This window comes from Tiliqua scincoides, chromosome 5 (genome assembly GCF_035046505.1).
Source record: "Tiliqua scincoides isolate rTilSci1 chromosome 5, rTilSci1.hap2, whole genome shotgun sequence".
In the NCBI taxonomy this organism is placed as follows: Eukaryota; Metazoa; Chordata; class Lepidosauria; order Squamata; family Scincidae; genus Tiliqua; species Tiliqua scincoides.
The window spans coordinates 17,285,661-17,311,852 of NC_089825.1; the positions used below are offsets into that span (position 1 = coordinate 17,285,661).

A 26,192-nucleotide genomic window follows, 5' to 3' on the forward strand; every position below is an offset into this window, starting at 1 on the left:
CTATATTCCCCTAGGTGTGGGATCACATTTGTGTATTCTTTTTTGAGTCACTTTGGACCAAATGGAGAGCCTGGTAAAAACTAGGTGAGATCTGCCACTGTCTCTGGTGAGATCTAGATGTACCTTCTTGGCACTGTTCCTCACACAACAGTGTTTTTGTGAACAGTGTTTATCTTGGGAACAAGAGTCTCCTGAGTCACCCCGGGGTCTATCTAGCTAAAGTAGCATTGAATACCAGGACTAGTAGTAGCAGCAGCAGCTGTCCAGGATTTCTGGCAAGAATTTTTCTCTGCCTTTCTTGGAGACTGAACCTGCAATTTTTTGCATGGCAACACATGTGCTCTATCACCAAGTTATGGCTCATTCTCCCTATAGAAAGCTGCCTTATGCCAAATCAAACTACTGGTCCATCTAGCTCAGTATTGCCAAAATGACGTCTTTCCCAGCTCTACCTGCATGTGCCAGGGACTGACTGTGGGATCCTGCAAGAAAAGCATCCCACCTACTACTGAACAATGACCCCTTCTTTAATCTTCAACTCTGCAACTAGGGCAAGAGACTTTTTCCAATCTTTCAATGACAGAATCTATTGGATTTTGTAAGGTGTTCTTTTTCCCTACAGTACCTCCCTCTTAGAGCCCAAGCCTATGCGTATCTACTCAGAAGTAAATCCCATTATAGTCAATGGAGCTTACTTTCCGGTACATGTGGGTAGGATTGCAGCCTTAGATTGTGAGCCTTTGGACAGTGCCCTTTCTGGAGAGGTGGGGTGTTCCCTTCTAATGGTAAAGTACACCACTGTAGCACTACAGAACTAAACAGTACAAGTCATTCCTCGTTATCCACTAGGGTCCTGTTCTGGAGTGGATTAAAAAATCAGTGGCTAACAAATTAGTGGAAAAATAGCTTTAAAGACCCAGTTCCAGGACTCTTGTGCCTCCATTGTCGCCCCAGAATGCATCGGTATAAATGCTATGCCACATTCAGCCACTAGATTGGGTGAATAATGTAATCTTATGGACTTAAACTGTAATTATTTAACAGTGTGACAGTAGGAAATTGGATTTTGGTACTTTTTCCTTGTTACAAGGCACTTAAAGGTGAACTCTGGTATCAGTGATGAGTTAAATCAGTGGATGCCAATTCAGTGGATGCCAAGGTCCCACCTGCAATCATTCTGGCTAAGCTCGTAAAGAACATGCTTGAGTCTCATTTCTGAAAATGACTTTGCATTCCTAGAGTTTTAAAAAGTCACCTGGCTGGAAATGAATGAGAGGCTAAATAAATTATACTTGCAAACTTGAGCAGTCAATTGCACTTTGTATTTTGCAAAGTTAATTAACTGCCTAATCCTACCCTTTGCCAGCAATGGCACAGCACCACCGACACAACATCCACTGTATCCTGTGGGCCAGTTGGGGAGAATACCAGCCAGGAGAGGTACATAAATTTTTACTTACCTCTCTGGCAGCTGCCTGGTCAACTATGGGTCTCCTCAGATCTACACCATCTTTTTGTTGGCCTAGCTCTGAGAAGTCTCAGGGGGCTAATCCAGGCTGGGCCAGCATAGTTAGGACCCAGTATGCACTAGTACTACCAAGTCCTCCCCCATCCTACCCCTGCTGCTAGCCAAGAACTGCTGGAGGCGTGGGTCTGCAGAGCACCTCTGGAGGTGTGAGTCCTGGAGGGCCTTACCCCCAGGGCCTTACACTGGTGGCACCAGTCACCATGGGGGGAAAAGGCTGCTGAATCGTGGCCCATGGGATACATTGGTGGAATGCACGGTCTGCCAGTGTAGCCTGCAGATAGGACTGGGCCATGTATATGTTAATTTTTTTACTTTAAATCTTTGTATAGTTTTCTCTAGCCCTTGAGGCCTGATTTGTTTTTCAGAACCTATATTGAAGCCACCAAATATCTTAAGGCTACCATAACTAACTCATCACATATGTAGATTAAGCCTCAGCAATATTTCCCCCCTTGCCCTCCTATCTGACAGGGCAGTTATTAGAGCTGTAATATATTACACACTCAACAGGCACGACTTGAAAACAAAATTTCCATTCTTCCTTCCAGAAAGAAATGCCCCTAGAAGGCAAGCCACCTGCTAAGAAAAATAGGCACCTCATTTTTTCATTGGAAACGGGAGCTCTCAGTATTTTATGGTGGCAATGAGAGAGGGGAACTGCCATGCAAAAGAGGTATGTCCCTTCCCAGTTCTCTGCCTCCCCTTAAGGCAGATTTTTTTACCCTAGTCATGCAGTGATTAAGTTTCTTAACAGTTTTAACAGTTTCCTGAACATTCTTTCACATGTAGAAGACAAGGGCTTGTGGGTGCCTCCGGGTAGCAGGGGAGCAAGACAAGGAATCCTTTAAAGACAGTGCTCTGTGACACATTACACATGTGTATTAATTGCTCTGTAGACCATGCACATTTAGGCAAACATGTTTAAGCTGTAATTCTCAAATCATTCTCCTCTCTCCTGCCCCATAAGTCTTTTTAGTAGCCCTTAAGGGGAGTTGGCATCATCTATTTAACTACTTAGAAATGTATGTTTTATCTCCAAATCATGCAGATTCTCAGGGTGATGAACATAAAAAACCATCAGTAGAAAAGGAACAAATAAAAGGAATAAACAAATCCACTCCAGTAGCACATCGTAACCAAAGAGAACAAAAAGCAGCATTTTGAGTTTTCATTTGATTCTGCTTGCATCTTGGACCTCATTTAAGAGAGAAAGTGAGGTGAATTATCAGTCTTTGATAAATATAATAAAGTCTGGCTGACTGTTAATTAGAAGTTGTCTTATGTGATTGCCAACAAAGTAAAGAGAAACTACTAGCAAGGGACTGGAGTCCCATCTGTTAAGATCCAGGTGAACAAATGACTGCCACATGTTCTATAACCATAAGAAAAGAAGCCCACACACAAGATCACAAAAAAACAGCAGGCATATTTGATATTAATAGACTTCTGTCCAGCATTAAGGTAGGTAATAACAGGCATTAATCCTTGCATACCATCAGAGCTTGAGATGCACTGTATATACATTCACACACATAGACAACCTGGCATGTGTCAGTTAAATGTGAACTTAAATGTTATTTTGGCAGGCTATAATCCTATGTACACTTACCTGGAAGAAAATCCCATAAAAGTCAGTGGGACTGACTTCTGAGTCAGGGCTTGACATCACTGAGCAGCTACCAAGGGCCCTCAGAAGGTCCCATGGCTGATCCAAGACCACCTCTTTTGGATGGTGATGGTGGAGAGAGTTTTAGGGTCCATCCAAGTACAAGGGAATTCCAGAAGGCAGTTTCCTAGTTACTGCATGAGTGTTTTGTCTATATGTCACATACAGGAGACACAATCTCAGGTAATTTTGTTTTGTCTCCAAGTTTATATTAACATTTCAACTTCCTCTTAAATAATAAACCCAGGACCCCACCTTCCACCCAAAATAGAAGACAGGCTATACTAATTATAGACATGTTTCCTTTTCAAGAGGCCAGAAAGTGCACAGGCCACATCCCTTAACTGGTGGGTCATCAAACTTTAATGAACTCCTATTGAGTGGTAAATACAAACCACTGTTACTTAATTTCTCAGTTGTTCTAAAAGACAGATCAGTGAGGAAAACATAGAGAATAAGCGTAGCCAGAGATGGTGTTCTAATCTAATCCTCAACTAACAACTCAATATGTTCAGCTGGTAATGGAAAGTAACCACCTTGTTCTCTACCCCTTTTGAATCACATAGTCATTAATTTGCCCTTGTTCATCTCATCTAAACTGCTCCCAGGCTTTTACTATTTCTTTGAGGTTCTCTAAACAATGGTGCTGGCAATTAAGATAAGATTTCCAAAAGTTGATCTGCTAGATCAAAGGAGAATTTCAGGCTAGTTCTCAGGTCTACTGTATATCAATTAAGATACAGAAGATAACTTTTAACAAGAAATCAGCTGCAAGTCAATTTAAATTTAAAACATTGTTAAAATGCAAAAAAAATTAAATCACTGTCAAAATACAATGATTTATACAAAATACTATAGTGCCTTTAGATTTTTGCTTTTTAACACATATTTTGGAACATCTTCCAAATGAATCAAAACATTAAAATGCCTGAACTTTATTAACTTGGTGAGGTAATCTGTTACTATTTTTACAAGTTACTTGGATTGTCTGCCTGGCTTAGAGGTATGAATTTTATAAGGCCAACTAACTGCATTGTTCCCTAAAGGGCAGCCTTTCTTTAGGCTGTTTTAACTTGGCTTGCTGAAGGGCCAGGTGAGGTGTTTTAGGAGATAAAGCACTGGAGGCTAGCTGCAAGGAGACTGGTATTCCCCCCCCCCCTTGAAATTAGCATCTGAACATGTGAACTGACTCTATTAAACTTCACTACATCTTCGGGATCTGATGGTATGAAGCTCCTATATTGTTAACTGCAATGGCTCATTCACACCTCAGTTATGTCTTGAAGTTAGTCTTCAATTGATGAGTTCTCAGGTGTAAATTAAGCCATGTATTTAGCCTAAGTTTATTCACCATGATTAACACATCTGTGTTATTAGGCATATCTATCCCATAAGTGTCTGTAGTTACCAAATAGACAAAAGGAGAACAGACATCCTTTTTTGCCGCAGATAGCTAATATTAAAGTAATTTATGCTAGCTAGTTTGTGATTTTAAGTTGGGGACATTTGCACCAGTGAAGAATGCTTACTCTTAGATTAACATTGAAAAGGGTATCTTCATTCAATTTCATACAAGGTGCAATATATATTGTAACATGAGCTCCCTGCTATTGTATTTGATGCTCTTTTATCAGGCTAAGGAAATGTGGTAACATTCCAGGGGGAGGGGGATTGCTAGTTCTTCTGAATATGACCTAAGTTACAGAATTTCTCATTTTCTTCCTGCATTGAATGGGGAAAACATAATTTCCTTTCATGTGAGCCTCTCAAAGGAATGAATGGTTGAGAAAATAAGACAGGGAACTCAATTTGTTTCATCAGCCGCGCCTTTTAGTTGGAGTTTGACTATCTGGTTGGGTGATCTGACAGAAACCTTTCAAAAGAGTGTATATGCTGCTATACGAGAACTGCCAGATTTCTCTGCCCATATGATAAAGCAGTTAGGGATACATGAAATAGCAACTCTTGCACTTTTTCAAAGATTTGCCTCTAGTAAGCCTTGATGTGAACAATATGCTTTATTCATTAAGTCATTCAGTCTGGGAATCTTTTGGTGCAGTTTCCGTAAATGCACATTAAACTGTAGTCAGGCCTGCTCAATTTAGCTGCTTAAGGCTGCTTCACACACGCAGTTCTTTAATTGCATCTATCATTGCTTGATTCCTCAACACTTGGGCTTGGTTCGCACATGCAAGAACTCTATTTGGGACACCTGCTATCAGGTGATATGAACATTGTACCTGTGGTAATTATTCTGTGATGGCTTTTTCACAAAGTCATCATCTGATACAAGAGTCTAAGGGTGGATGAATGTGCTGTACTCATGTGAAATGTTCCCTAATTATCACCTTACCAACATTAAGGAAGATTTAAGAACAAACTATAGGATACATCCTTCAATTCCCTCCCTTCACATTGCACCATTGTCAGCTAATGAGTTTTCAAGACAAAAATAAAGAGCAGACCATCTCTCTGGCCAAACAGTCCTGTGGATGCTTCTAGTGGGTACAGATACATATTCTCAAGGGGAGGACCAAGGCTGCTGGCCCTGGAATTCCAGGGCCTCGTACAAAGTTTAAGACCCTCTTTGAACTCTAAACATCTGGGCACAAACAAATGTAAGTGGCGTCACCAGAGCATTAAGCAGGAGGAGTTCCACTTTATTTTCTGATATCTTAATGTATTTGACTGTCCCAAGCATATATAATTGTAGTTACAGCTACTCTTTAGCTGTATTGTGCTACAGCTCTTGAGTCCTGTGGACTGCAGGCTAGGGCTTGTAGACTGTTACTGCTAGCCCAACCCTGGCTAATATTTCTGTAGCCCAGGATTCATGCTTTCAAATGGTGAAGCCAGAGCAATATAGACAAAATGAGTATTTTTTTTCTCCCCCTTCCACATCACTAGCATGCAATAGATGACTCAGTGAAACTGATGTACATTCAGGACAAACAAAAGCAAGTATAATGTGTATTTAGTGTACAGCATTCACTGTCACAAGATGCATTGGTGGCCACTAGCTTAGATTGCTTTAAAAAGGAATTAAATTCATTGACAATAGTGTATCAACAGCCGTCAGCCATGGAATCGCCAATAGTCAATGGCAGTATGTTGTTAAGGAGGAGGAGCTGGAGGCAGCAATGGCCTTTCTACCCTGCTTGCAGGCTTCCTGGAGACACATGGTTGACACTATGGGAAGCAGGGTGATGAACTCAGATGGACCTTATGGACCCATAAGCACTGTTCCCTTAACAATTCATTATACACAGAAACACAGAACAAGGGAATCTGCCATATGCTGTCAGACTATTAGTCCATGTCACTTAGTATGATGTTCAAGAATCTTTCCCCCTGACCACAAATCCTTATCCCATCAAACAGATGTGGCTTGATGGGGGTGCAAGCAATGTCTTGGTGCCAGGTGCTATTTAGGCAGCTGCCAGAAGTTGCTTCTCTGCCTACATTTAGCCTGCTGCTGCAAATACATAGGAGCAATGTAGACTTTAATTGTGTCTTTTTACACTCCTTTCCAACAAGTGGGTTTCCTAATTAGCCAATGAGTCTGGCAAGCACTGGGCGGGCAGACCTCGCAAAAGAAGTATTTTCCTTTAAAATAATCATGACCAATACAGCTGAGGACTTATGAAGAACATGAGAAAAAGAGAAGAAGGGAAATTATCTTCTGTCTTGGGGGTCAAGCTCAGATTTAGTACCTCCTTTGCCAGCCAGCATGTACATGCGCCCAGCTTAAAATATTTATATGCATGCAGACGCATCAGGGAAAGAGAATAATGAGAAGGAGCATGATAGTGAACAGCTCTGAAGATGAAAGAGCCTTGTTCAACAGTATTTCCTGCAATTAGCTGCTGTACTACTCTGGAAATACAAGGCTCCCTGTTTCCAAGGGACCATCATTCCTCCTAAAATTACCAGGAGCAAGGGAGCCAGCAAACGTCCTTTGGGCAGCTAGTACATCTTTGTGTCCAAGTGAAAAAGGTCCAGGTAGCAATTTGCTTAGAGATCTGAGCAGGTAGATCTGGCATAGTTTGGAAGCCTGAAAGCAACTTCAGTTACAAAACAGAATTACAGCACATTTGTTGTAGTTTGCAATAATGATAGAGCTGCTTTTGTTGCCTTTTTTTTGTGGCATTCAAAATCTTCAAGTTTAGAACAGTTATATGGGCCAATAAATAATACAGCGTGTGCTTTCAAGAAGGGGGGGGCATCCTAACCAACAGCTGGCAACGGCCTACTTTTGCAAATCTACAGGGAAATGAAGAAACCAGGCTGCACCAGGCCACTTCCATGGTTAAAATTGTTCTGCTGCCTCACTTGCAATAAACCATGAGCAGCTGAAAGGGGAAAAAAATAGGTACTGTAATAAGCCAGCAACAGAACTTATCTAGCTGAGTTGGGGGAAAGTGTGCATTTGGGCTTATTTGAATAAGAAAGTGAAGAAGTGGCATCTGTGATAGGCTAGCTGGAATCTGAGCTGATTGCCCATAGCAGTTTTCCTTGACCATTTTTGTCCAGCCCACAGGTGTACACATTTGATCCCTGTTGCATATATGCAACGTTGGGCAGAAATAGCTTAACAAGGAAAGTGACATCTTTCTTGCAGCATATATAGGAACTTGGTACAGTCGTGTTTTGCTTTGTTGCTTACTATAAAAGAGTTATTTTTTATAATAAAAATATATTATTTTTAATATATTTTGGTGGTCGGTCGGTCTGTGGTCGGGCGCGTGGTCGGTCTGTGGAACTCCTTGCCACAGGATGTGGTGCTGGCGTCTAGCCTAGACGCCTTTAAAAGGGGATTGGACGAGTTTCTGGAGGAAAAATCCATTATGGGGTACAAGCCATGATGTGTATGCGCAACCTCCTGATTTTAGGAATGGGTTAAGTCAGAATGCCAGATGTAGGGGAGAGCACCAGGATGAGGTCTCTTGTTATCTGGTGTGCTCCCTGGGGCATTTGGTGGGCCGCTGTGAGATACAGGAAGCTGGACTAGATGGGCCTATGGCCTGATCCAGTGGGGCTGTTCTTATGTTCTTATTTGCTCCATTTGTCATGCTACTTTCTTCGCAGAATGGTAGCTAAGGGGTTCTGGAAGATCCAAGTGCAAATTTCACCACTTCTCTGAATTCCCCAGATAGTATTTGGCAAGCCACAAGTCTCAGTCTCAGCCCCCTCCCATCTGCAATATGGGAATAATAATACTGACCCACCTTACAAGGTTCTTGTAGGGATTATAGAGATAAAAGAGTTTTGAATGGTTTAGGGCACAATCCTAACCCCTGGGTTAGGCCGGCATGAGTCATTTGTGCTAACCCTGGAGTGTTGCAAACATGCCATAAGGCACATTTGTGCTGACTCAGAAATCGGGGGGGGGGAGCACAAGGAGTTCTGCTGGCCCTCCCACACTGGATCCAGACCTGGTGGGGTCAGTTTGCGTCAGCCAAGCTCAACCAATGCAGGGTGTGGGGAGGGCAGGGAGGAGGCATTTCAGGATGGGGGGAGGGCAGATGCTGGGTGTTCCCAGGGTGGGCGGGGAATGGGAGGTGGGGCCAGGATCCGACACTCCATTCTGCTCAGATCTGTGCCACCTCACCAAGTGGCGCAGATCCAAGTAGACCCATTGGGGCCAGTGCAGTGTGACACAGGGTAAGGGGAAAGTTTTCCCTTTACCTCCGTTGGCGCTGCTTCTGGCCCCAAATTGCACTGGATGCAGCGCAGGCCCACTGGCCTGCCTGCTCCCATGCAAGTTAGGATTGCGCAGCTAAAGTGTTAATCAAGGTTAAATTGCAGTCATCTTCTTCCACCCATGTCAGGTACTGGGTAGGGAGGGGGTGTAACAGGAAGGCTGCGGGAGGGGATGGATTCAGTGGCAATGGCATGCTCCTGACCCTAGCCCCCATTTTCTACAGTTTCCCACCCCGTTTCTCTCCTCAGACTTGAGCTAATGAAATCACTAGTGCAGGTTGGAGGAAATCCAATGCAGAGTGGGAGGCTTACACAAGGGAAGGGGTTTTAAATTCTGTTTCCTGTGGAACAGTGGTTCTCACAGATTTAGCAACCGGGACCCACTTTTTAGAATGAGAATCTGTCAGGACCCACTGGAAGTGATGTCATGACTGTAAGTGACATCATCAAACAGGTAAATTTTTAACAATCCTAGGCTGCAATCCTACCTACACTTACCCAGGAGTAAGTTCCATTGACTACCACTGTTAAAAGCAGTGGTTTTCAGACTGGGGCATTGCAACGCCCCAGCCTGAGAGCCCTGGGCAGTTCTCCCTTAAGGGGAGGGGCTGGGGAGGGCTCAGCATCGCACCTCTGATCTGGGCACAGGGCCACGCTGCCACTCACCCCTCCCTGCAACAGCCTCCTGGGGGTTGGGGGAGCCTGGCGCCAGCCTCAGCAGGGCTCGCCACGCAGCGCAGAGCCCTCCAGAAGACAATCGTGACCACTTCCGGTTTTGTGATTGTGAAACAGGAAGTGGTCGCAATCGTCTTCTGGAGGGCTCTGCGCTGCGTGGTGAGCCCTGCTGAGGCTGGCGCCAGGCTCCCCCAACCCCCAGAAGGCTGCTGCAGGCAGGGGGGTCTCTGCCTTCCCTCTGCCCCGTAGCAAGCCATCACCAACACTGCCTGCAGCAAAGACTTAGTGGCTCTCAAACTCTCCCAGAGAGTTTGAGAACCACTGGTTAAAAGAATATACATAGTAGCTTGTTAGTACAGGTCTATCACATTTCCCTAAATGCAGTCACATACCATGGTAGCATCAAGTCTATTCAAACTAAAATGTATGGGGACCCACCTGAAATTGACTCGCAACCCACCTGGTGGATCCCAACCCACAGCCTGAGAAACACTGCTGTGGAAGCTTCCCAATCCATTCCTCCCCCCACTAGATACAGTGTGTCCATTTTTGGCGGGGCTGCACCAGTGGGGGGGGGGAGGATACAACTGGGCCCTAAGTAGTTCTTGAAATGGAACAAAGTCATTTAAAGATGACGCCAACAGGTTCTGTCAAGAAATGAGTTTGTGGCTCTGATATTTCCCTCATTTCAAGTGTCACTTGTTGAACCAAATGAATCTCATTGAGAGAAATGTTGGTGTACTATCTGGGTCACAACTAAGACCAAGAGGATCATAACCTTTTTCACCAAATGGAATTGTATCTTAATAATACCTGTTATATTCCAAATGTGACCATATAAAGCCCACCTGCTGCTGACCATCTAGCTATCTGTTCTCCTGTTAACTGAGTGGCAGCGTCTCCAGGGTCTACGGCAGAGCTCTTTCTCATCATTTGCTGTCTGCTGCTTTAACAGCAGATGCGAGATGTGAGAGAACAAACCTGAGGGATTTCACATGCCATCGATGTGCTACCGCAATGGATACGAAAGAACAAATGCCTGGTCCCCTGTTTGTGAGAGAAGCGGATAAGATCTTGATTGGGGCTATACTCAGAAGTACAAATCTGATTTATAGGTAAATCTTGGGTTTTAAATGTGACTGATGGCCCCTTCCTATCAGGCCAGAACCAACATTCTGTTGGTGATGACACTTTACAGCAGGGGTGCTCACACTTTTTTGGCTCGAGAGCTACTTTGAAACCCAGCAAGGCCCGGAGATCTACCAGAGTTTTTTTTACAATGTTTGCGCCATCATAACATATAACATTTATGTGTACAATGTATGTTGGTGTACCTTGAGCCCCACTGAGTATAACAGGACTTACTCCTGAGTAGACATGCCTAGGATTAGGCTGTGAGGCTGCAATCCTAGCCACACTTACCTGGGAGTAAGCCCCATTGAGTACAATGGTCCTTACTCCCGGTGTTTCCTCCCAGAGGCACCTGAAGGGGGGGGTTGGCACTCCGCGATCTACTCATTTTGCCTCGCGATCTACCTGTAGATCGCGATCCACCTATTGAGCACCCCTGCTTTACAGCATCATAAAACACCTTTTGCAAGAGTACAGCGCTGTGTGCTTCCTGGCCTCCAATACAAACGATAGGGAAAATCCTCCATGGCAGCAGCTAAGAGGAGCCCTGCTGAGTCAGCAGAATGGGGCAGGAGGTGGGAGGATTGGGTTGAACAGGGGGTGGGCCAGGGGCATGTTAGAGACAGGAGTGAGTGGCACCAGGTGTGGGTGACTTGCGCCAAATACTATCCCCTCCAGAGCGAGCCGACATACCTCCTTTGTCTACACAGACTAAAGAGATGGCACATGTCCCATTGGTAGTCATGGGGCTTTTGGAGGGGCAAAGGAAAACATTTCTTCTTTCCCTTCCCAAGCCTTCTGATTGCACCCCCCCCCCCACCCCACCATAGCATGCAGTGTAGCCTGTTGTGTTGCGGCTTCATGTTATGGCATGAAAAGGACAGGGGGAAAGGATAGGATGGGGCCGTATGGCTTGTTTTTCAGGTTTATATTTCTGACTAACCTTTCCTCCCCTCTTTCCAGGCAAACCAGCAACAGGTCTTAATCGCTAATATTCACTAACTCCCTGGCTCACTGTAGATGCAGGACATTTATGACTTACGATATAAGTAATGTAATGTAACTTTACAGTTCACCGACAGTATGTAACTAGTCAATATTTTAGCAGAACAGAGTGAGTGAAACTCATTTTCAATCTACATCCAAAGGGTGATTGCTGAAAAGTATAGCAGGTTTTCTTACACTTTCTCTCAGATCTTTCTCAGCAGGAAACAATTACATGTAATACCAATTTCCTGCAGAATCTCACAAATCCTTCCCTGCAGGGATTTCACCTTTCAATGGTCTCTACAGTACGCAGCATCTAATTGGAACAGTACTAAGTCAGAATTGTTAGGCAGGAGGTGTTGTTCTTGTTGGCTTTTTCCTTATTCCTTGAAGGCTGGAGTGAAGCAGCTCATCTTTTTTTACTCCAACAGCTCTGCAGAACTGTACAATTACCCCCTGGTCAGAATGAGGATTCTACAGAGTGATAAAGGATGGGTGAATGAGATTCTGCTACTATATGGATAGAAAGATGGGGATTTGTAAAGAGAGTAGGACTTGTTTTGGAGGCCTGGCATTCAAGCATCACTTGATGACTTGCAGCTGAATACAGAGTACAGTACGTGAACCTTATCTGTCGAAACTTAATTTTGTTTCAGGCAAGGGAAAGCGAAATGTTCTTTCACACATGAAACTAATGACTGCTTGATCATTACTTGATCAAAACTAATGGACCCAAAAGTGAGAACTGGCACCAATGCAAGTGGTTACAGAACACAAGAATGATTGGAACAAAATAGTAGATTAAGGACCCAATCCTATCCAACTTTCCAGCTCCATTGTAGCCACAATGTAGCCCTGTGGTAAGGCAGCACATGTTCCCATCCCTTGAGAAGGCCCCAGTGACTGCCCCCCCCCCACCACAGGATGCAGCGCACACCCCAGTGGCACAACTGCACCAGCAATGGAAAACTGGATAGGACTGGGTCCTAACTCTACTCCCAAACAATTTGACAATGATTTCTCTCCCCCCTCAGATCTATCAAGGCAAGCTATTGAACATCCTCCTAGTCTTTTAACCAAAGGGACACCTAGAATATTCCTGTGTTGAACAACATTTTGACATGAAAAGCCCATAATCATCTGGAGCTGAATCTTGGAAGTTAACAAAGAAAAGTATGTGAAGTTGGCAAACACACACACACACACACACACACACACACACAACTCTTACCCCCCCCCCATAGCAATTAAATTTCTCTTGAGACAGGACCACGCAAAGGCAGATCTGAAATTCTGGAAAGAGTAGCCCAGTTGGAGGAATACTGTAGCAACAAAGAATGGAAGAACTCTACAGTCTTTTGTACAGGAAGTGATCCTGAAACGTTTAACAATCCTGTAATTAAAAGAAAGTGCATATGTTTTGATTGCAAGGACAATTTCTCTCTGCCATCTACAGAAACAGTGAGATGCTGCAAGCTTTTCAATACTGTAAAGGAAGCAAACACATATAGAAGAAAAGTCCTGGCAGTTTGAAGACTTACTATGGCAAAAACATTTGGGACTAGCTTACACCACAATAAATCTAAGGCTTCTTTTTCTGCTGACAGCAGCAGATGAACAAAGCTATCCCTCTGGAATTTGTCTCAAATGGTGTGCCTCACTCACACATCAAGTGAGGTGGGGTACATTTAAAGGACAAAAGAAAATCCTTGCTGTACTTCCTCCCCCTTGTCCCCATGATATTCACACCCTCAGTTCTGATATAGGAAGTAAGCCTGCCTGAAGGATGACCCTGGAAATAGCAGCTGCAAGGATCAAAGCCTTGAACAGGGAGGAAGTTAGCACCCTGCCTGTGGCCCTTAAATTGTGCCCCAACCTAGGGGTTCCTAAAGTGTGTTTTGCGGCACACTCACAAGGGTGCTGCAGATGTCCCTGATCGCCCCTACTACCTGTTTCCCCAGATGCTGCCATCTTGGATTTCGCTAGAACCAAGATGGCAGCACCTGTCTGAGCCAAGAAGAAGAGGCTGCAGGCAAGGGCATCTTGACTCAGGTAAGTTTGGGAACCATTGTCCTAACCCCTTCAGTTTCATGAACACAGAAGACCAGCATTTAATGATCTTACGTAATTGATTTAAGAATAGAATAGAAAAATTGGAAAGGCTTCTAAAAAGGCGTGTAGAGGCACCAGTCATTGATGGGAGAAGGGGAGAAGGCGAGGGAGAAGACGAGGACTCCCTCTTAAGCTGTCAGTCCTCCTTTCACCTCTTTGCAGTAAATGGTTTAGCACTGGCTAGTGACTCAGGTTTAGGGCTCACAGCCCATCTGGCATTTTAGTTGATAACCTGCATAGAAAAGGCAAGACCTTATTCACTCTCTGTAACTGCAGCTTCTGTGCAGGTGGAATGGCAGATTCCCCAGGTGCCTACGGAGAGGTAGAGCCTCCTCAGCAGCTTGGCAACGGAAGAAGCTCAGGTGCAGCTGTAGACTGTAAGCACTTTTCAGATGTCCTGCTCTCTGTGTGCATCAGTCAGAATGTAGACGGACTCAAAGGAGTTGGGACATCTGCAAAGGGATCAGTTACAGAACTGAAAGGCCAGATGACAGGGCTCTAGTTCTGTCTCTACCTGGAACATCTGTGCTGCTCAGTCCCTCCCACGGCTTGATACGGGAGATGGCTGGACAGGTTATTATTTATGTCAGCACAAACTGGCGGTACCAGTCATGCCTCTTCAGCAGAGAAGGAATATCCCAGCCCCAACATTTTTTTTCTCCACAGCATATATATGTGATGAGATAATACACATCTGGTGCTGGACAGTCACTGGAACTCTGTAAATCTTTGTTATGCAGCTGAAGGCAGAGCAGCTCTCTTTACTACTGTATATATAATAATCTTGGGGGGGGGGGGTGTGCTTGTTTTTTACAAGGAATTAATTACAGGGCTGCTTGGTCTTGACACAAAAATTCAAACCTAAACCCAGAATTATGGGAATCCATGAGAAGCATTATCCAGACGTATTCCAGAATTTGAACAAAATGCTTAGGACCTGAAAGCCCATTTCTAAAGTTCATTTCACACCCTGCCTGGTTTTGTTGTATAACTAAAGCTGCAATCCTAACAACACTTTCCTGAGAGTAAGCCCCATTGAACAAAATAGGACTTACCTCTGAGTAGACCTGGTTAGGCTCATGCCCTAAGATAGCTTAAGTGTAGACATAAAAATGCAATGTGTCAGACAATATATATCAACACGTACTCTCATCAGGTACCTGTTGTGCACTCAACTGGGAGCAATGCTTTGTTGAGTACACACTCAGTGACAAACCTAAGTGCATAATGTGTGAAATTGCACTTTGATGCGACTCATACAATTGGATCAAGAGCCTAATCCTATACATGTCTACTCAGCAAGGCATGTCTGTGACACTCTGAGCTGGCACAGGACTGGCTGCACCGCTCAACTGGGAATTGGGATTGCGTTCCCAATGCCTTTGGGTTGTCTTCTTTGCTAGGTCAGTACAGGCATCTCTACCTATTCTGTGCCTCAGCTTTTGTGGTTAAAAATATGAATGCTTATAAGCTTCAGAGGTACCAATCACAGTAATAGCAAAAGTGTATCCAGTTCTGCCGAATATTCTTTTGGAACGATAACTGCTTCACTGGTCAGGTTTGATTGAAAAGGAAAATCATAGAGAGCTGTGAGATGGGAAAAAATCTCTTTAAGCCTATAAAAGGAACATATCTAGGCCATAGGATTTTGTTTTGGAACCTGTTCCCTTATACTCTAGTAACTGCCATTAGTTGCATATCACTGGTGGAGAAAAAGATTGCTGCAGACAAAAATGCTTCATAGTTTCTTCTCTTCCCTGCTCATCCATTGACATTCAGATCAACAAAATGTGCATGGTTTGAGAAGAGAAGGTAGGAGATTTGTAAAACTCTCTTCTAGGGCAAATGATAAATTCCAACTCTTTCAAGAAACAAACACTCCTCCCCCATCAAATAAACATTAGCATTTGGCAAATAAGGTTATACGCAATTTATTTGTACAGGTATGTGTGGCTTAATGGCAACGATGTGTTCTGTGAAATGCGTTGTTAGGTTATTTCATTGCTGTATGAACATCATTTGCTTACAGAGATTGTTCTCTCCAATTCGGGACTTAACAGAATTATTTTCTATTGCTGGGATGCACTAATATTTACAATGGTATACTACAAACCTTGTCTATATGGTGTAGCACAGTGCTTCCCAATCTTTTTAGCACCTTGACCCGCTTCGTCAACTGCAGTGGCTGAGCAGCAGTTCAACTTGCCTTGTGGCAGTCAGGTAACACCCCAGAATGCCTTGTGGCAGCCGGTGACACCCCAAAACGTCTTGCGGCACCATAGCCAGCACCAGCCCATGACTCACCAAAAATCAGGTTGTGACATCTACATGAGGTTACACAACTACACAAGATCCACAGGGTTTATCAGCTTCATTATAATCTTATGGGACCACCAACATAAATGCAGTCTGTTGTTGAACAAAGCATGCCTGCACATGTATAGCAATAATAATCAGGTGTAGTGGGACTAATGAGCTCATTGTGGACTAGGGAAGTGCGTGGTTTCATGTGCTGCCAGAGACCTTTCTATGACTACCATAAAGTAGTTTCTGTTAGCAGGACACCATTCTACCATGGATTGGGCTGTAGATCTCCTAACCATAAAAACCTCCTCTGGATTTCAGATTGTTCACCTGTACAGGTAGACCACAGCTTTGATACAAGGACATCTGCAAGACAGATCTGAAGGCCTTAGGATTGAACCTCAACAGATGGGAAACCTTGGCCTCTGAGTGTCCCGCTTGGAGGCAGGCTGTGCAGCATGGCCTCTCCCAGTTTGAAGAGACACTTGGCCGACAGGCTAAGGCAAAGAGGCAAAGAAGAAGGCCCATAGCCAGGGAGACAGACCAGGAACAGACTACACTTGCTCCCAGTGTGGAAGGGATCGCATTCCTGAATCAGCCTTTTCAGTCACACTAGGAGGTCTGCCTTGGGCAGGAGGTCTGGTCTAGAGGGTAGAGCTTCCATTTGCCTGAAGATAACATCCACAAGGTCACCAGTGAGGCCACCGGCACCGTGCGACCTTGAAGCAGCTGACAAGCTGAAGCTGAGCTATTCCATCTGCTCTGAGCGTGGGAGGATGGAGGCCAGAATGTGAAACCAGATCAGAGAGAAACACCTGAATGTTGTGGTTCTTGAAAGAAAGAACCTATGTAAACCGCCTTGAATAAAGTCTTTAATAAAGACCAAGAAAGGCAGTATATAAATACCTGTATTATTATTATTATTATTATTATTATTATTATTAGACACTGTTCCAGAACCACTGTTCAGAGCATAATACCATAGTCTTTCAAGACTGAAGGTTGCCAACAACAACAACAACAACACCCTTACAAGATTGACTAGGGCAGAGAGCAGGGCCTTTTCTGTCATGGTACCTACAGTGTGGCATTCTCCAAACAGAAAATTGGTCAGCAGGTGCAAACATCTTTATATCCACCCACCTCCTGCTCATACTTCTGTTGATGGAAGCAAACTGATTTGATTAAAGGTCCAATTGCTGATTTTGTTGTACTGACAGTCCTCTTTAAAGGATTCATTTGTATTTCACACTGATTAGACTACATGTCTGATATTTACTGTTGCTTCTTGCAACCTTTGAAAATATGTATATAGAGTATTGTATAGAACTACACCCAAACTATATAGAGGAAACAGATACATGCAGAAGCTTGGTGGTCTTCCTGATTTTTCCTCCACATTTTCAAAACAAACAGCAGTTGGAAAAGCTCAGTGATGTTTACTTTAGCTTTCCTCCCTGTAATGCGATCCCTTCTTCCCAAGGAAATGAACCTTGAAGGTAAAAGGCACAAAATAATTGTAGGTGGAATCAAAGATTATTCGTTAAAATAACACAGAAAGCCACACTGTGGATCAAAAATGTGCTGATGTAAGAAGTCAGCCAAGAGAGCTGGTCTCTTCCCATTTGCAGGGAACCCTTGCAACAAGCACAGTGGCCTGTCAAGATGGAAGGATAATGGAGTTCACAGTTGGATTCCCTTTGGTTCTCTGTGACCTATGACTTCCTCCACAGACAGGTGATACTAAGCAGCTGGCAGATCTAGGGCCCTGCTGTGCAGGGCAATCAACAGCCCCACTGGCACTGACTTCTCTCTCTCTCTCTCTCTCTCTCAACAGCAATTCTGACAGGGCACACTGGAAAGAAGTGGCAACATTTCCCAGGAAAAGGAAGTTGGGAAGAGAGTCATCATGTACAGCAGCAGAGAAGACCTGATTGCTGGAAATACACTGGGCTGAAAATGAAGGCCTGTCGTTTTAACTGTGATCATTTAAAACTGGCTCTGTTTTGAATGTTATTAGTCCAGATGTTACAGATTCAGTGTGATGAATCTTTTCTTGTGCAATCTGTTTCTGCTTTTAATTACTGTGCCTATTGCTCTGATGAATTTTAGGTAGTTTTATATGTATTTTACATGAGGTCTAGTAAGCTGAACTGGGGTTTGTTTGCTTATTTGTTTGTTTGAGAGGACAGATAAATAAATATTAATGCCAGCGTACTTGGGTGGGCTTAAAAGAAAGTGGTTCCGTAGCAGGTTAATTAATCTTCCACGGGTCAAGAGGTTCATTTGCTTCAGCCAGCCATCTCAGATGGTGGAAATTAGCTCCACCGTTTCTCTGGAGCTTGAGGACTGATTGGGGTCATTTTGGCCTGAGAAAGATCAGCTAACCCTAGATTATTTAAAGCCAGAGCTGATAAAAAAAGCAGGCAGGGCACCAGAGCAAGCCAGTGTTGAGATAATCACTTCTGGAGCAATAGATAAGGGAAAACTCCTCAAAAAAATGTCTCGTGGACAGTTCTGGTGGTGACACAGTTGGGAAGTAAGGTGGAGCTGAGAAGAGAAATAATAGTGTACAGAGGAGAATTTTGGATTGAATAGATTTAGATGTCTCAACAGGCAAATCAAAGTATAACTTCTAGTTCGGCCTATATGTTTGTCCGCATCTATAGATATGAGGGTGACTCCTGTCTCATCCCAACTAAGATGTGATGTCTGGTCAATCCTTGTTTTGAGCGGTCTTAGTACATTCTGGTCCTTAGAGAATTCCATAGAACACAGCACAAGCCTATGCATGTCTACTCAGAAGTAAGATCCATTGTGTTCAATGGGGCTTACTACCAGGAAACTATGTACAGGATTGCAACCAATCCTATCCAACTTCCCAGCACTGATGCAGCCTTGCCAACGGGGCATGTTACAGAGGTCTCTGCAAGATAAGGGAATGTTTGTTCCTTTACCTTGGGGCTGCATTGCAGCTGTGTAGGCGCTGGAAAGTTGGATAGGATTGGGCCCTAAGTCATTATGTCTGACTGGAGAACAAATTGTTTGGCTGGTGCCATTTGAAAAATCCAGTTATTTACCCACAGTCCTCTTTGACTATCACTCCACACATAACCATATGGCTTATTTGATTAGAATGACTGTCTGTGTGGTGTTTCATAAGTTCAACATGTTTACTTAACAACTACCAAAATGTCGACATTAAGCAAATGTAACAGCAGTTTTGTGGGTAGACCATATTATGACTAACTCTTATGCTCTGTGTGGAGGAGAGAAGAACTGTACTTATCATATCACACATACATGTATAGTTACTTGTTCAGTTTATTGTCACTTCTGCAGGACAGGGTAACTGAGTGAGAAGTGAATCATTCATCCTTATGAACCCTGCTTTTCGGTTTGAGATCCTTAAGAGCATAACAAATGGAACTTGTAGCTTACACTTCCATTCGCTTCAAAAAGGTTTGCCCAAGATCAGAGCTTAGTGGCTTTTGCCTGGTGAGAATTCTGAATATCTTCAATCTCTGGAGAAGAAGAAAAAAGACTACGTATCAGACACTTGGGTCCAAGGACTGATAAGGGATATCCTGGTGGCTTCCTTCAGTAAGAAACTGAGGAGCTGCTGCAGATCTGAAAGGTTTACAAGAGATAGAGCAGTGCCATAGGATTAGTGCTGTGGGACCATGTGATTCCCAAGGCAGAATTAAAACATATGAGCTGCTTAATAGTGTGCCAATCCATTGAACCACCGAGCTCAGTAGTGACTTTAGACTGAGTGGCAGCAGTTTTCTGAGTTTTGAGACAAGAATCTTTTTCTGCCCTATCTCAAAAGGATAGGGATTGAATGTGGGACTTCTGCATTCAAAGCATGCGCTCTACCACTGAGCTCATTCTCTTTTTCAGCTAGCAGTTCTGCTGGTGCAAGGCACAGATAAACCTGTGCCTGGCATGCAGGACCACCAAGAAAGGGTTCAGGTTCTGGTGGAAAAAAAATTGGAGGCCCCCAGCAAGAGTGGATGTTGCTAAAAATATAGGCCCCAGGCCCCTTCTGGACCCTGGTAATTTGTACCGTAATCCCTACCTCTCTTTGGCCCTGCTGTGAAACCTGGCCTCAGGTTTAAGCCTTGTGTTGCCTAATACAGCTCTATTATTAAATGAATCCCAAGCATGTCTTTCATCAGTTTCTTCTGCAGGTAACAGGGGAGAACGCAGTCAAAGTAGAGAATACTGTATAAAGCCTGAAGCACTTTATATGGGGCATCCCTTTTGTTCTTCCAGATTAGTTTGAACTCACAGGTCCTCCAGTTGATGCTGAAAGTGGAGAGACGAAAAGCTAGAATAATCAACACTGACATAATCACAAGATGCTTGGTTGAACATGAGAGATGACCAGGCAGTAGCTACAGGCTCCCCTGTGAGGATAATGTGCTCATGTCATTGATTCAGAGGAAGAATCCCTTCCACTCCAGAAATTAATTGTAGACAAATGCATCTAACTGCCCAACTGCAATTCTCTTACGTTAAAGTATTTTGATTTAAATGGATGGGTGCCCCGTTCATTTCAGTTGGCTTGGAATCGGTTTCAGTGTAACTCTTCCCTTTGTAAGGAAATGCATAAAAAGATGCATCAGAAATACTGAAAAGGTCAAACTGGAATACCAGTTCAGATCTAGACCAGCTATGGACCTGAATGATAGGGTGACAGAGATTGCCGAGGAGTTCCGTACACTGTTTCTGAAAAGCTGAATATCTTTCTAGAATCAGGTTAACTCCCCCTGGTTAGGCTCAGATCAAGTCTTACATTCCAGTGTAAATCTCTATTGTTAGTCTCCAAAAAAGAAATGCAGAGATCAAGAGAGTAATGGCAAATTTGAACGTGCAGGCCCTTATCTTGACAACTATGCAGTACAGGAGCTCATGTAGTCACATGTAGTGACTAAGCTTTTTACATTTCTTCATTAGTATTTTCTTCTCCTGCCACTTATTCTGCCTTGAAAATTATTTTACTTGATTTAATTATCTAGCTCAGTGCTTCCCAAACTGTGAGTCGGGACCCAATGGTAGGTCACGACCTGATTTTTGGTGGCTCATCAAAGGGTGATGGAAAGATCAGATAATTGCCTCAAGCCCTGAGGCTATTGAAAAAATCAGATACTATAGCTGCTAACTACCCTGCAAAGAGCTCAGCTCCTGCAGTTTGCAAGATAGCTGCTGTCCTACAGGGAGCTGAGCTTCTGTAGTTTGCAAGCATGTGTAAATATAGGGAGATAAATGTTTGTGGGTCTTTTTTCTGGTTATTGTTACTTAAAAATATATAAGGGAAATACTTCTTTCTAGATCTCTTTTTTTTAAAAGGCTAGTAAACCTAGGTGGGTCCCAATAGAGTGTTGTTTTAAAAAGTGGGTCCTGGTGCTAAAAGTTTGGGAGCCACTGATCTTACTCATTTTGTCCCAAGTTCTTGGCGTGAGTTGCAATAGTTTTAAAACCAATTTATACGCACAAGAAATGGGATTTAAAATATCCCAAATAAATGTACAAGATAGGGCCCAATCCTATCTAGGCCTCACGCTGCCGGAACACTCACTCATGCAACACAAGGTCTTCTGAGGTGGCACAAAAGCCAGGCTCCCATCGCATACTTCTGGGCCACTGCTGCAAACAGCGTCCAAATGGCCAGTTAAGCTGGGGGACCCTTCTGGTGCCAGTAAGTTGGTGGTGAGGGTGTGTCAAGGGCAGGGAGGGGGAGGACAGAGGAAATTTCAAGGCAAGAAGGGGGAGGGCAAGGGTCAGTGAGCATGTCGGACAGGGTGGATGTTGGTAGCAATGATTTGTGCCAGGATTCTATCCCCATTTTTCAACCTGCCCTACCTCCTTTCTCTTGTCAGATGTACACCAGCTACGTAGCTGTGTGGGTCCAAGGAGACCCATAGGCCACCAAGATGCCAACCGAGAGGTAAGTAAAAAATGTTTTTACTTCCTTTGGTTGGCCTTCTGGTCACCTCCCCACCACTGGACACAGCACATGCTCTATTAGCAAGGCATCATCATCAATGGTGAGGGATTGAATCGGGCTGTCAGTGTACTAGCCTGTCCATGTTTACTCAGAAGTAAGTCCCACTGTGTTCCACAGGGCCTCCTTCCATGTACATTGGCACAGGACTGTAGCCTTAAATATTGTCTCTCAGGCAAACTTTAGGAAAGTCCTAGACATTGACATATGCCCCTGAGCAAATATCTCAGTTTGCCTTCTGCTGAACCTGATGCCTTTTCTTGGCCAAAATTCTTTGAAAAAAAGTTTCAAAGGCAGCACCTGAGCACTCCAACTCATGACATCACCATTTCTGCTGTTGGAGAAGTCCCGGAGTTCCAGTTCCCCTGCTCCCCGTTGACTATACCCCTGGCAAAGATGGCCCCCTTGTAGCCCTGGGAGCAAGCTGGGAGCAATTTACGCATAAGTGCAGATAAGGCCTGTATCTTCTACAGTTGTTTGTAGAAAATACAGTACTGTACAATACCAAAACTAAGTTAAAATGCAGAAGTAGAAAATTTGCTGTCCCCTTTAGCACAATGATCATGTTAGTAACTCTGTAGAGGCCAGCAGATTTCTGGGTGGGATGGTGGAATATTACTGTTGCCTTGTTGTTGGCATTCTTCAGTCTCGGAAGACTGTGGTATCATGCTCTGAATGGTGGTTCTGGAACAGAGTGTCCTCTCCAGTGCACGAAGCCTGGGTAAAGTAGATATGGAGGATAGACTGTTTCCCATGCAGCAAATCCCCCCTCTCCACGTCGCTGGAATGGTCCAATGGAAAGGCAGAGGCCAATACGGTTGGTTCCAGCGGCGTCGCAGGAGTTGCCAAAACATGACTGTGTTCAACCATGAACTGCCTCAGGGACTCTGGCTCTGGATTTTGCCTCGAGGTTGACTCCTGAAGCCTTTTCCATAACTGGATGTAGCCACAAGGCAGTGGAGGTTTGGGATCAGAATTTTCCTTCTCTCAGATGAGCCGCCTTCCCAGCTAATGAGTCCCACCTACCCGGTGGCTGTTTAGTCGCCTCTTATGACAGGTACAGCCAAACTGAGGGCCTATTTTTATCCCCAGCCCCCAGGGGAGACTATTGCCTTACATCCTTGGATATGGCACTGAAAGCCATATCCAAAGCCAGCTCAATTCCATCCAAACTAAAAGGATGGCTCTTTATATCTATGGCCCAAACCCAACACGCTCTATTGCATTTTTGAGACTCAGTTATGAAGAACTCCTGTTCAATGCCAAAAGAGTAATATGAGGAACATATTTCAAATGTACCAGTCCCCTTAGAAATACTAATTAATGTTGTAAGACATTTTAAACATCAGGACTTTTTGCAAATGAACTGGAAAGCAAAATCACATGAGCCCTTTATTTTTGTCTATTTATGCAATCCAAATCCATTTTAAAAGAGCTAACATATTTCTCTGGCAGATTCCCATAAATATTTTCCACAAAAGTTCATTTTTCCACATGAGCAAACTCTGACTGTGTGTGTTTTAACAAAAACGCTTGATATGGAACTTAGAAAATTCTTGGCACTATTGTGTGGAGTTTTGAAATGACATCAGCTTGACTTTCTATATTGAAACTGAACCACATTTCTTTGTTCTGAACACGTTGGCTTTGGGTGGTTGCATCTCTCATACAGCCTGACCATATATAGAGAACGATTACAAAGTGGGTTTCTGTACTCAGAATAACTTGGATTTTCACACCACAAAAGTGGGACACTTGAAAACAGCGTCTCTCTCTCTCAATACAACAGGGACATATGGCTGGCTTTAAGGCAATGTGTACCTCTGCCAATCCATGGTTTTCTGGCAGTGTTGCACACTCTCAGGCACAAGAAAACTTTGCATCCTTATCAGCTATAGATCCCACCTAGAAAACAGTGAAGCTGAAGGTAGACATGACATTTTCCTTACATACAGAGCAGTCTGGGGAGACATATGCATTTTTACTACCCCCACTCATACTGCTCTGTGTACAATCATGTAACTTATTGCATTAGGCAAGAGTGTGAGGTGCCACACAGTTGTTGATCATCTGGCACTTCTGTGCATACCAAGAACTCCCATATAAGGAATGGTGTCAGAGAGAGGAAAAAGCAGAACTTGGAAGTGAGAGAGAGAGAGAGAGAGAGAGAGAGAGAGAGAGAGAGAGTTGCAACAAGGCCAACAGCAGAGCACAATTCACCCACAGCAACTGGGAAGAGGCAGAGCAGAAACAGAGCAAGCCATCTCTTTTCTCCCAACTGTCCTGCCACATGATCTCAAGGAAAGCCTTGCACAGGAGCTTCTCCTCTTCTTGCCAGCACATTTGCTGGTGCATTTTCAGGCTCATGCCAGGTCAGCCTCTAAGATGAATTTTTTAAGCTGACAAAATAGCACTGGGAAGATTGCACATTGCTTGTCACCATGATGGTAGTGCACTACACAACAGCTTCCTGTGCCACTTGTGCAACCACCTTCACACCCCACAACAAAACGACAACATCATCTATGCCATCTGGAGAGAGAGGACCACATGAATGGTTTCAGTCTTCACAATGTTCTCTCCGTGCCTCCCATGTGAGAGTGAGAGTTTCAATCATTGTAACTCATGTCACAGATACTATCCAATAGATGCCTGTGCCGTTTCAGACAAGCACACTTCACATGGCATTCCCATTAACAAAGTGCTATCTGGTAGAAGTGTATTTCCCAGCTTCAAGTAACATGAATTGAGTGGTGAGAAAATGCAAAATCTCCCCCACAGATCTGCTATATCCTGAAGAGAGAGGCTTGGATGTCTTGCAACAAGTGAATAATAATCGGCGCACTGATTAAGTAGAAAATGAAGATTTTCTGCTTTACTTTGAGATTTCCTTCTCATTATCTGCACAGCACAAAGATGAGGAGGAGGTAGTGTTTGCACAACTGCCTGCTATGTATAGAATGCTTTTATAACTCTCTTTGCAATGCTGCTTTGTTATCTACATTTTGGCACAAAAGAGGTTTTCATCAGAAGTGATGCCTTGCTGAGTTTATGAAAAGCAACCCAGCAGACAGAGAGGTGCTTAATTATCTGGCATGGATCTATTAAAGAAATACCCCAGAACACAGGGCCGTCTTGTTACTGTAACAGCATTAAGACATACACTGTAAACACAACTAGTGTGATCCAGTCAGCATCGCCTTGAGCCTTTGGCACGAGGATTACACACACCAGTCAGACAAACCTGGAGAGTTTGCTGGGGTTCCTATTCAGCCAAGTAAAATCAGGCTGTAGCGGAGCATTAGGCTGACTTCATCATAACAAAATCCAGATTTGCCGCTGTCCTGAGCCCTGCAGTTTCCTAAACACACAGCGGCTTCTCCATGTGACCCAGAAGGACGGATGTGCTACTGTCGGTTCAGTGAGCAGGAATCATTTCAGCATTTCGCTCAGGTTCTATGTACAGTTCAGGAACAGCCATCAGACCAGCCAAACACTTCAAAGTCCTGAAGCCGTTTCCCCCAAATGCTACTCATGATATTAATAGCGTCACTTTTGCCGCCACATTCACATTCACTCACACACGCTGCGCCCAGAAAACCATTACCTGAAATGTAAACAGGAGAGACTTTGCTTTCCTTGCATGGATCGGAAGAAGCAGGGTGAAAAACCAACCCTGACGGTCTCGTCTGCTGAGAGTTTTTCAATCCTGCTCCAGCGAGCGGCTCCAAGTTTGTGCTCTGAATAGAGACTGTGTTATTTTAACCGCAGGATTTCTAGTCATGGGGGAGGAGGGATGGATTAGGTAGGTTTGCAATCTAATGCTGCACATTCACTGCACAAGAAGTGAACAGCCCTCAGTGTGACGGGAAGAAGAGCTTCGTGTTGAGATATACATTTCAAGAGACCCCCAAGCCAATTATGCCTAAACTAACATGCTAAAGAACTGTGTAAAATTCCAGAGGAGTAAGATAACATATGCTTATGTTCTTTCCTAAATAAAAGGCATGTGTGGAATTTCATGCCAGAGATTAACACAAGGGAGGCGGAGCAGAAATACTCAGTGTGTGCCAACC

General features: G+C 43.9%; 1 protein-coding gene across 1 annotated transcript in view; it reads right to left on the minus strand.

The window, feature by feature from the left end:
- The window catches only part of JCAD (junctional cadherin 5 associated), a 64,059-nt gene extending 38,140 nt beyond the window's left edge, over positions 1–25,919 (minus strand). Inside the window, exon 1 of the mRNA XM_066627514.1 lies at positions 25,724–25,919. The gene's annotated coding sequence lies outside the window, so the exon portion shown is untranslated. The remainder of the gene's footprint in view (positions 1–25,723) is intronic.
- Positions 25,920–26,192: the final 273 nt, after the last annotated feature.